Below are 10251 nucleotides of genomic sequence, written 5' to 3'. Positions count from 1 at the left end.
CACATAATCCACAAAGTGATTATATGAAGGTGCTTTATTAGGCGCCGGAAGTTAGGGGCATGCCTGCCCAAATCTAACTTCGTCTGATTTGTTTTCTTAGTTCTCTTTTATCTCCTAAGATACTACATATGCATTAGGTTTCACAACTCATCTATGCATATTCATTTCCTAGCTCCACCTAGCCTCGCTTCGTATGCTAATTATCTTATCAGTCCTTCTGCGCTTGCGTATCACTCTCTGGTGGTCGTCCGGGTGGTCGTCGGGATGAAGTAAGATGTCTTCATCAGAGTTGAACTTTTTAACCTTTCCTTTTCACGCATGCTCTCTGAGCCCTTGGTCTCAGTCCAAACCGCAAGGTTGGTTTGACCCAGTTCCCAGAGTCCAAGAAGCCCCAGTTATCTAGATGTCTTGCAAATTGAGCATTCTTTTAATCCTCCTTACTCCTCATCATGAATTGGTGCATTCTCATGTTACCCTTGCACATATATTTTGTATCTTCCAAGCGCAGCCTCGGAACAGTACATCGCAAATGTAACATACTAAACAATATTGTATTATTTCTTCTTCTATTACTAACATTTCCCCCCTTTGAAAGCATTTCACTCCTTTCGAGGAGGGCAAATGCTTTCACTAACTAACTAAAATATTTTACACTCAGTGCTCACCAATAATATAACCACGGAAAATTACATCATTAAGAATCAAGGAAATTACAAAGATTAGGATTGTCACAACATTTCATAAGTCCACCACTTCTGCTTTATGTTACATTCGCTCTTCTGGTTGGGTTCACTTGATCTGAAACTGATCTTGTCTATTCGGTTTTCATTCCATTTCACCTCCTGGGTTCCTCAGATTCTTTCTCTGAAATCCAAAGTTGTTAGATGCCGGTGGAGGATATTGAGGATGTGGTTCCATTTGCCGAGCAATAGTTTGCATCACTGTCCGGTTCCAGGTTGTCTTCCTTAGAATCAGACTTTTCAGCATTATAAATGTTAACCAAATTAGTACCCCTACAATCACCAATATAATTATTGTCTCCAGTAAGGACTTAACCCAATTACTAATATTCCATCCACTAAAAATTTTATCCAACCAGCTTGTTGTCATATCTTTCTCTTCCTGTTCTGCATCTTGTTCCACTCGAGCCAGTTGTTCTATGTCATGTTCTACATCAATAGTCACATTTGGAATGTGGATGCAGCAATGATCAATACGATCTTTTAGAAATCCACATACTCCATGTTCCTTTAATAACAGTGTATCTAATGCCAATCGATTTTGTAGCACCATTTTAGTTGTAGATTGTAGTTGGATATTAAGGTCTCTAAAGCCTTCTTTTGTGGCTCTCGCAAGCCTACTCACTTGTCCTGTAAGTTTATAAATCATTTCCCTATTTCGATAAGTAGCTACCTGTGCAAATAGAGATTCTAATGCCCAACTGAATTTTACTCCATCCGAGGGTTCATGCCATGTATCTTCATCTTCCCCTTCTTCTAAACTTCTTTTTGCCCTACTAATTTGTAGGGTTTCCAACTTTCCCTTAAAAGGAGACTTTTTCCATATTGGACGCAGTGTGGGGTGGGAGTCCTAGAGTTATTTCTTTTACTTCCCCATCTATCAGTGGGTGTGTAGTCCAAGTTCCATTACTGGCTGCCCATACAAATTGTCCTGGACTTTGTATGGTACTATAGCTACAATCCACTGCGACTTGACTAGCCTGGCTATTTCTTTCCGAATTGTACTTAATTCCTCGGCAAGCATATCCTGCCCTAAGAGCTATCAATACCGGAAGTAAGTGCTCGATATCTTCATTATTACTGTCGCAAGTATATTTCTTCTCACAAGTCCACCAAGCTACCTTTGTTGACTCTTGTCTACCACTACTGTCAACCCGGCTTACTGTATAAAACTGATCAGTTCCATTCTGCTTTCCCTGCCATTTAATACACCATGATGTATTCCCTCCATACTGGAATTTCTGCAATAAACTTACTGTCCAATCACTATCCCACCCTTTCATTCCTTTTGGCTCATTTTTCTCTTGACATTCCCAAACAATCTTTTCTCTAACTCCTTCTACTACACGTAGTTCGTCGTAATAACACTGTCCCACATTCTTAAATCTGCCTATCATTATGAAATGGTAGTTCTTCTTTTCACATTCAGACCTTGATGTTGGGGGGCTCAGTTTCCTATAGTATTGTGTAACATTTATCCTCTCTAGAACTTTCACTTCTTTACATTGAATTGTTTCATTTCCTTTTACTTGGGGCAGTGGCAGGTGGTTATACCCCACTCAAGCGGGTCCCCTGTTGCTTTTGGAATGGGCAAACAAGCAGTAATTCTATCAGTTCCTTTCATTATGGCAAAATCTTTAATCAATCCTACCAGTAAATTCTCTGATGGTTGCCTGTGTGGGATCTGTACCACTTGTGTCCATGGTACCTGGCCCTCTCTTTTTCTTCTAGATCCTTTTTGGTGGGCTACCAATATTCCTTTATCCAATTTCGGATATACCAATATTTCTCTTATCCCGTAATCTGTGCTATTTTCATGTGTTACCATGCACCGGTAGTTTCCTTTGTTGACTTCAGTAACACTAAACAGGGTTCAGGTGGTAGCTCCTCTCAGTTGTTGGCCCAATTCTATGGTTTTACTTACGTATGCCTTCCCCTTCCATCCAGCCTTCAATCCTGTATTGTCCCTGGTTGTGTCTACGTATATTTCCTGGCTCTGTCCGGAGTCACTTATTTTTTCCCAGACCACCTGTAGAGAGCTAATTGTTATTGGTTTATCGTTGTGCATTCCACATTCCAAAGTAACATTTTCTCCTCTGAATATTTCCTCTTTCTTATATTTTTCTGGTATTTCTAGGAACCCAATTACAAGGTATTTACACAAAACAATTACTGTTATCATTACTGTTGTTAAGAACCCCAACATTGTATGGTTATACGCGCTTCATCTGTAGTTTTGTATCTCCGATTGCTCGCACTGACCAAAATTCGGGAACCTTTTTCACCCGAGTATAATGAATCCAAGCATCCACCCCTTCTACCTTTAAAAGTAGTCAATAATACTTGATAAGGTCCAGCCCACCGTTCTCTCAGGGGTTCTTCATTCCAGTTTTTAATGTACACTTGGTCACCTGGCTGAATGTCGTGGACAGGATTTTCCAGTGCCAACGGTCAGTTCCACACCAGAACACTTCGAAGTTGAGCTAAAGTTTTACCAAGAAACAATACATAATTATAAACATCCTGGTTCCCTGTTATATGCATATTAGGATTTGGTTCTGGGGATTCATAAGGCTTTCCATACGTAATCTCGTATGGGCTTACTGACATTCCACTCCTTGGCTTTATCCTTATTCTCAGTAAAGCTATAGGCAAAGCTTGTGGCCATTGTATTTTGGCTTCCTGGCAGATTTTACTGATCTGTCCCTTTAGAGTTTGGTTCATCCTTTCTACCTGTCCACTAGATTGGGGTCTCCATGCAGTATGTAAATTCCAAGAAATTCCTAATAGCCGACTTACGTCTTTAACCACAGATGAAACAAAGTGCGGCCCCCTATCCGAGGATATTCCTAATGGTACCCCAAACCTCGGAATGATTTCCCGCAGTAACCATTTTACTGTCTCTTTAGCTTGATTGGTGCGACAGGGAAGGGCTTCTGGCCATCTGAAAAAGGTGTCAACCCCTACTAACAAATACCTACATCCCCTAGTCCTAGGTAACTCTACAAAATCAACTTGCCAGTAATCTCCTGGTTCTATTCCTACTCTAACTCTTCCCATTTCAGCATGTTTTCTTGCTACTGGATTATTTTTCAGACAAATCTCACACTTTGACATTACTGATTTTGCCATTGTTAACATATGTGTAGAGATAATGCTACGTTTTAAAATGTTACCATTGCCTCTGCACCCCAGTGACACTCATTATGTCTTGTCTGAAGTATTTCTCGCATCACCAAGGGGGGTATTACTACCTGGCCCATAGCAGTTACATACCGTCCATCAGAGTTCTTTCGGGCCTTTAGGAGATTTGCTAATTTCTCATCCTCTGGTGAATATCTTGGTTCCTTGGGAAGATTAAGACAAGTGGGGCCTACCTTGAGTGGTACCAAAGCCATTACATTCCACACCTCCCGAGCAATTTGTCGAGCTGCTCAATCTGCCAGCCGATTCCCTTCTGATATTTTCAAGGTTCCTCCTTGATGAGCTTTACAGTGCATAATAGCCACTTGTTTTGGTTTTTGTACCGCATTTATCAAATTTAACACCTCCTCTTGATATCTTATATTGGCTCCTTGTGAGGACAACAGCCCTCTTTCTTTCCATAATGCTCCATGAACATGGACTACTCCAAAAGCATACTTTGAATCTGTCCAAATATTTACCATCTTTCCTTTACTCAGTTCCAGTGCTCGAGGTAGGGCTATCAGTTCCACTCGCTGTGCTGATGTTTCAGGTGGTAAAGGTTTTGCTTCGATTACTGTCTTCAGGGTTGTTACTGCATACCCTGCATATCGTGTTCCATTCTCCGCAAAACTACTACCATCAGTAAAAAGTTCCCAGTCATACCTTTCAAGGGGTACATCCTTCAAATCCTCGCGGCTCGCATGGGTATGTTCAATTATTTCCACACAATTGTGTTCCAACGGTCCTTCTTCTGGAACAGTTCCTAGAAAGACTGCTGAATTTAACAGGTTAGTTGTTTTCAAGGTTACGTCATCTTGTTCAGTTAGTATTGCCTGATATTTCATCATTCGGCTGGGTGATAACCAGTGGCCCCCCTTTTGTTCTAAAACAGTTGTTACCATATGTGGTACAAAAACTTCAATATGTTTTCCCATTTGAAGGCAAATAATTTTCTACTATCTTTATCAAGAGGTATGCAAAAGAAGGCATCCTTTAAATCTATCACAGTAAACCATTTATATATCTCTCTCACAGATGTTAACAATGTGTAAGGATTAGCCACTACCGGGTGAATGTCCTTTGTTATTTCATTTATTGCTCTAAGATCTTGTACCAATCTATACTCACCATTCGGCTTCCTTACTGGAAAAATTGGAGTATTGTATTCCGATTTACATTCTTCCAGAATCTGATGTTTGAGAAATTTGTCAATAATTTTCACTGTCCCCTGCCTAGCTTCTATCTTAAGTGGATATTGTTTGATTCGAACAGGTTTGGCTCCTTCCTTTAATTCCACCTTTACCGGTTGTGCCAGTTTCGACTTCCCTGGTACATCTGTTTCCCATACTGTTGGTATAACTGCATTTTCTACTTCTCTTGGAATATTAACAAAGGGTTTATCTTTGATCATTAGGATTTGTCCTACTTTGGACTCAGGTACCTTCATTATTAATTCTCCATCCTCAAAGGTTATTGTTGCATCTAATTTAGCTAATAGATCCCGTCCCAAGAGTGGAATCGGGCATTCTGGTACATACAAGAATTCATGGGTTAGTTCCTTACCCCCAAAACGCAAATCAAGGGGTTGTAAGAATGGCCGTTCCTCCTCCTTCCCTGTGGCTCCAATTATTGTAGTTGTCTTAGTTCCCAATCGTCCTTTTAAACTATTTAACACTGAATATGTTGCTTCTATTACATTTACAGACTAATTAACACAGAGAAAGAAGCTCCTGTAACCAACAACAACAAAAAATTCAAGCCTCTCTCTTCGTTTCCTAGCTTTATTTCAACTAGTGGACCTGCTAGGGTAGATGCCCCAGGTCCCCGTCATTTCTGACTGTTGTAAGTTTATCCTGCAGCCTAAGACAAATTCTTTCTGATATCAGGGGCTGATTGCCCTAGAAAGAGGCTAGCCAATTGCCTCTGTTTGTTTTCTGAAGCCAGGTCCAAATTTTCGTCTTTTTTTTTTTTTTTTTTTTTTCCATTGCATTTCAAAGTTGGTCCAAAAATTCAAAAATTCCATAGGGTTTTCTTTTGGACCTTGTTGGAACAGATTCTCAATTCCCAATTTAACCAGATTTTGGTATTTACATAATTTCCGGGGTGGTAAGGGTCTCGGGGGGGGGGGGGGGGAGTCGGTCAGGGGAATGCAATGGTTGGAAGTTCCCTGAGCGGTCCCATTGGCAATCTGAGCTCACACAGGAACTCAGGTTGTTTTAAGAGTTAGCTGCTTTTCTGTTTCCATGACAACTCTCTCGGACCCATCATGGTCCCTCCGCCCCAGAGGGCTCACACCGCGATTTTGAGATCTCAGCCTCGGGTTGAGGCGGAACTATTAACATTCCTACATCCTCTTCCCCTGCTCATTCAACTTCAAACAGCTCTGTTAAATACTACATGCCACACAGCCTTTAACACCTTCAACAACCCTTTTAACACTTCCTTTATCTTCCTCCAGCCTGTACTTTTCTAATGCCAACACCAAAGGCTCAGTCAGGGGCCAACTTAATTCCATACCTTTTCCCTCCAAGATGCTGAAACAACATATCACTATACAACATTTCATCCTATTTTCCTTCTCTCCTCAAAAACAATTGATCCATAAAGTGGCCATTTAGTTTATATAGTGGCCACAATTGATTGCAATACTTAGTGGAAATCCTCTTGCTTTCCGCGCCCCCCCCCCACTCCCCCTTCCGACAATATCCTTGCAATGTGCCAATATACACCCAAGGAGGCTTTCTTTAAAACGTCTTTGTTTTGGATATTACCCATTTCCTTGATTTCCCATTCCCTTTTATTTATTTATATTAATTACTGTCCCTTGTTTCAATTTCCACGCAAACCTTTTTATTGCAGGTTTTTACTATGTTTTCCTAGTCTTCTCAAATGTCCCAATTCTCTGGGATTAAACTCCACATACAAACTTCACTATTTCAGATTATTAATGACCCCCGTTCCAATCGTAAATCCACAGGACTTCGGAAAAACACCTGAAGCACTCAGCCTTCCGTCTTCTAGACAAACAATACCACCTTTTCCACAAAATTTACATTTCAATAAGACCGAATTTCAAGCCAAATGCTAATTTTTCTCATGCACTTTGTTAGTAAGCCTACACAAAACAAGGAATCACTCCTGTGTATCCATCAAGACGGGGGTTTAAAAGGTATTGAGGCCTAAATAAATTCGCTCTCCCCCTTCTTACCAAATTCCCAGGGCTCAGGCCCGAACCACCAAAGAAGTGGCTCTCCATTCTACCGCTTTGATAATCAGTCAGCCCCCTTCCCCCGATACTTGGGAAACTGACCGAACACCACCGCGAATATACCGAAACTTTTAAACTGTTACTTAGATAATGCTCCCACCTTCCTCCTTGTCACACTCAAAACATTTAAGAACGAAATAGGATTGCAAGATGCACCGCCGGGCCCGTGTATTGGGCACCACCAATCAACATTTGGATAAAGCAGCACTTCTTTTCGGTCTGTCATGCGCTTCGTTCGTCTCCGGCCGCTCCCCTCGCGGAGAATACGGAACCGCGGATCGGAACTCCGCACTCGCTTCGCAGCGATGCTGCGTCTCACTCACAACACAATCACGCAATCACACAGAGAGGCACCTTGCACTCTCGCTCACAAAATAACATTAATTGTAAGATAGTATTGTACTGTAAGGTTCCGTTTTCTGGCCAACTTTCTTGATCTTCTAGTTCATACTGTGGCCACCAAACATTACAGTAATCAACCAGTTTACCCTTTCGTAACTCCTGCCCGAAACACCCCTCCTTCCAGTGTGCTAGTAAACAGCCCAAAGGGGAGGATCGCGGTACCGAAGCATTACCGCCCAGAATACTTTTAAGTTTTTCCATTATCAGCTATAGCTTTTACCGAACCGAACCAGATGCTGAGCCTGCAGCAAAACCAGACCACTGATGCCGAACCTGCAGCGCTTTCGCGACTGTCTGACGGACGGCGCCTAGGCTTACCACGGGAATTCCCTAGCCCAACCGTGCGTGGCTTTCGCCGCGTCTGACCGGCAGGCTCCCAGACCAGATCGGTACCGATTACCAGAAAGCACCTTTTTCTTACCCTTTCAGAGGTACGTTGTGAGCAGCGGGGGTCGGTCGCGGCCGATGGCTCCCCGAGAAACTCCTCGGTGCCGGCTGGAGCGTGATCAGTTCGCGAGCCGCCTCAGCAGTGCCCACGAGGTCCCATCTGGGTCGCCAAAATGTTAGCGTTCATGAAAACACATAATCCACAAAGTGATTATATGAAGGTGCTTTATTAGGCGCCGGAAGTTAGGGGCATGCCTGCCCAAATCTAACTTCGTCTGATTTGTTTTCTTAGTTCTCTTTTATCTCCTAAGATACTACATATGCATTAGGTTTCACAACTCATCTATGCATATTCATTTCCTAGCTCCACCTAGCCTCGCTTCGTATGCTAATTATCTTATCAGTCCTTCTGCGCTTGCGTATCACTCTCTGGTGGTCGTCCGGGTGGTCGTCGGGATGAAGTAAGATGTCTTCATCAGAGTTGAACTTTTTAACCTTTCCTTTTCACGCATGCTCTCTGAGCCCTTGGTCTCAGTCCAAACCGCAAGGTTGGTTTGACCCAGTTCCCAGAGTCCAAGAAGCCCCAGTTATCTAGATGTCTTGCAAATTGAGCATTCTTTTAATCCTCCTTACTCCTCATCATGAATTGGTGCATTCTCATGTTACCCTTGCACATATATTTTGTATCTTCCAAGCGCAGCCTCGGAACAGTACATCGCAAATGTAACATACTAAACAATATTGTATTATTTCTTCTTCTATTACTAACAGGTATATAGATGGATACATATGTGTGTGTGTATATATATATATATATATATATACACACACAGGGGGTGAGAGAGAGTGTGAATGTGCACGTATGTCTAGTGGAACAAGTAAAGTTTGTGCCTGAAGTATTTTTTTCTATATCTCGATAGATAGATAGATAGATATGAGATCTTTGTATTAATAAAATCTACTGTGCGTGTATATATATATATATAAATATAAAACTGGTCTTTAAAAAATAAATTCTACTAAATAACATATATGAAAATATATTAAACTTTTATCCATACACGTTTTTATGAATTATTAAAATCTATTTTGTGCATAAGATATATTTTAACCCCAAACCTTTATGTATATATACACTAATATATATACATACATATATTTTTTTATAGATATATATATATAAATATAAAACATTTTTTAAATAAATTTAGCTAAATATGCCTGATGAAGATCGTTCATTTCTATATGGCTAGACACTGAGAGAGAGCATGTGTGTGTGTCTGTGTAATAAATTTCCGCTGTAGATAATATGCAGCATATTAAAACAGACCTTTATATCAGTGATATCTGTCTTTTAGGTATGCAATTTGTAATTTTTTATCTGCTAGCTATTGTAGCCAGCAGGTGGAGGTGAGGGCAGTAATTCCCCCCCCCCCCCCCCCCCCGCGCTGCTCCCGTGAGACCCCCCCCGCAGCGCTGCACTCAGCTCTGGGCCCCCAGCAGAAGGCGGCTGCGGAGCTGGTGGAGCGAGGCCAGAGGAGGCGGTGAGGCTGCTCAGAGGCCTTCAGCCCCTGTCTGTGGGGAGAGGCTGCGAGCTGGTCAGCCTGGAGGAGAGAAGGGTCTGAGGAGACCTTCCTGTACCTAAAGGGGCCTACAGGACAGCTGGGGAGGGTCTCTTTGTCAGGGGGCGTAGTGACAGGCAAAGGGGAATGGCTTTAAACTGAACGTCCTTCCCTGGAAGTGCTCAAGGCCAGATTGGATGGGGCTTTGAGTGCCCGAGCTAGGGGAAGGTGTCCCTAGCTTTAAGGTCCCTTCCAACCCAAACCATCTTATGGTTCAATGTTTCTAAGGTCTTATACATAATCAATATAACAGTATTAAAATAAATTCTGCTAAATATGCAATATGAAAATATAATTATTAAATTTCTATATAGACTTATGACAATATTATCATATATAACATAGATACCTTTATATCTATCAATACAAATATATAAAAAAATTAAGTAAAATTCTCATCTATTATATAGTAATTTATGGGTCTATATACATATATAGGTACACATTTTAGTAACTTGTATAAAGTGTTAACTGTAAGCTATTTATACTGTCTATTGCACACTATATATTATATATAAAATATATAGCTGAAAGCATGTAATACGTATTATCTGCTGTTCTCTTACTAAATATAATGAAAATGTTTTGTATACTGTCATAAAAATACTGCTTAATATACAGTATATGAATGTAGAATACTATGTGC

The 10251-nt window shown here is 41.2% G+C and overlaps 1 long non-coding RNA gene across 1 annotated transcript; it reads right to left on the bottom strand.

Annotated features, from left to right (window-relative positions):
* Positions 1 to 16: 16 nt before the first annotated feature.
* Positions 17 to 8749, bottom strand: LOC310884063. The gene is made up of 2 exons (XR_014574008.1): positions 8018 to 8749; positions 17 to 3223 (listed from the first exon to the last, which is right to left on the bottom strand). It is a non-coding gene; the product is annotated as an uncharacterized lncRNA (long non-coding RNA).
* Positions 8750 to 10251: the final 1502 nt, after the last annotated feature.

The sequence above is a fragment of the Anser anser genome (assembly GCF_964211835.1).
Source record: "Anser anser genome assembly, chromosome: 19".
Lineage (NCBI taxonomy): Eukaryota > Metazoa > Chordata > Aves > Anseriformes > Anatidae > Anser > Anser anser.
The sequence above is the reverse complement of the archived record's forward strand: the minus strand, read 5'-3'. Positions and strand labels throughout refer to the sequence as shown.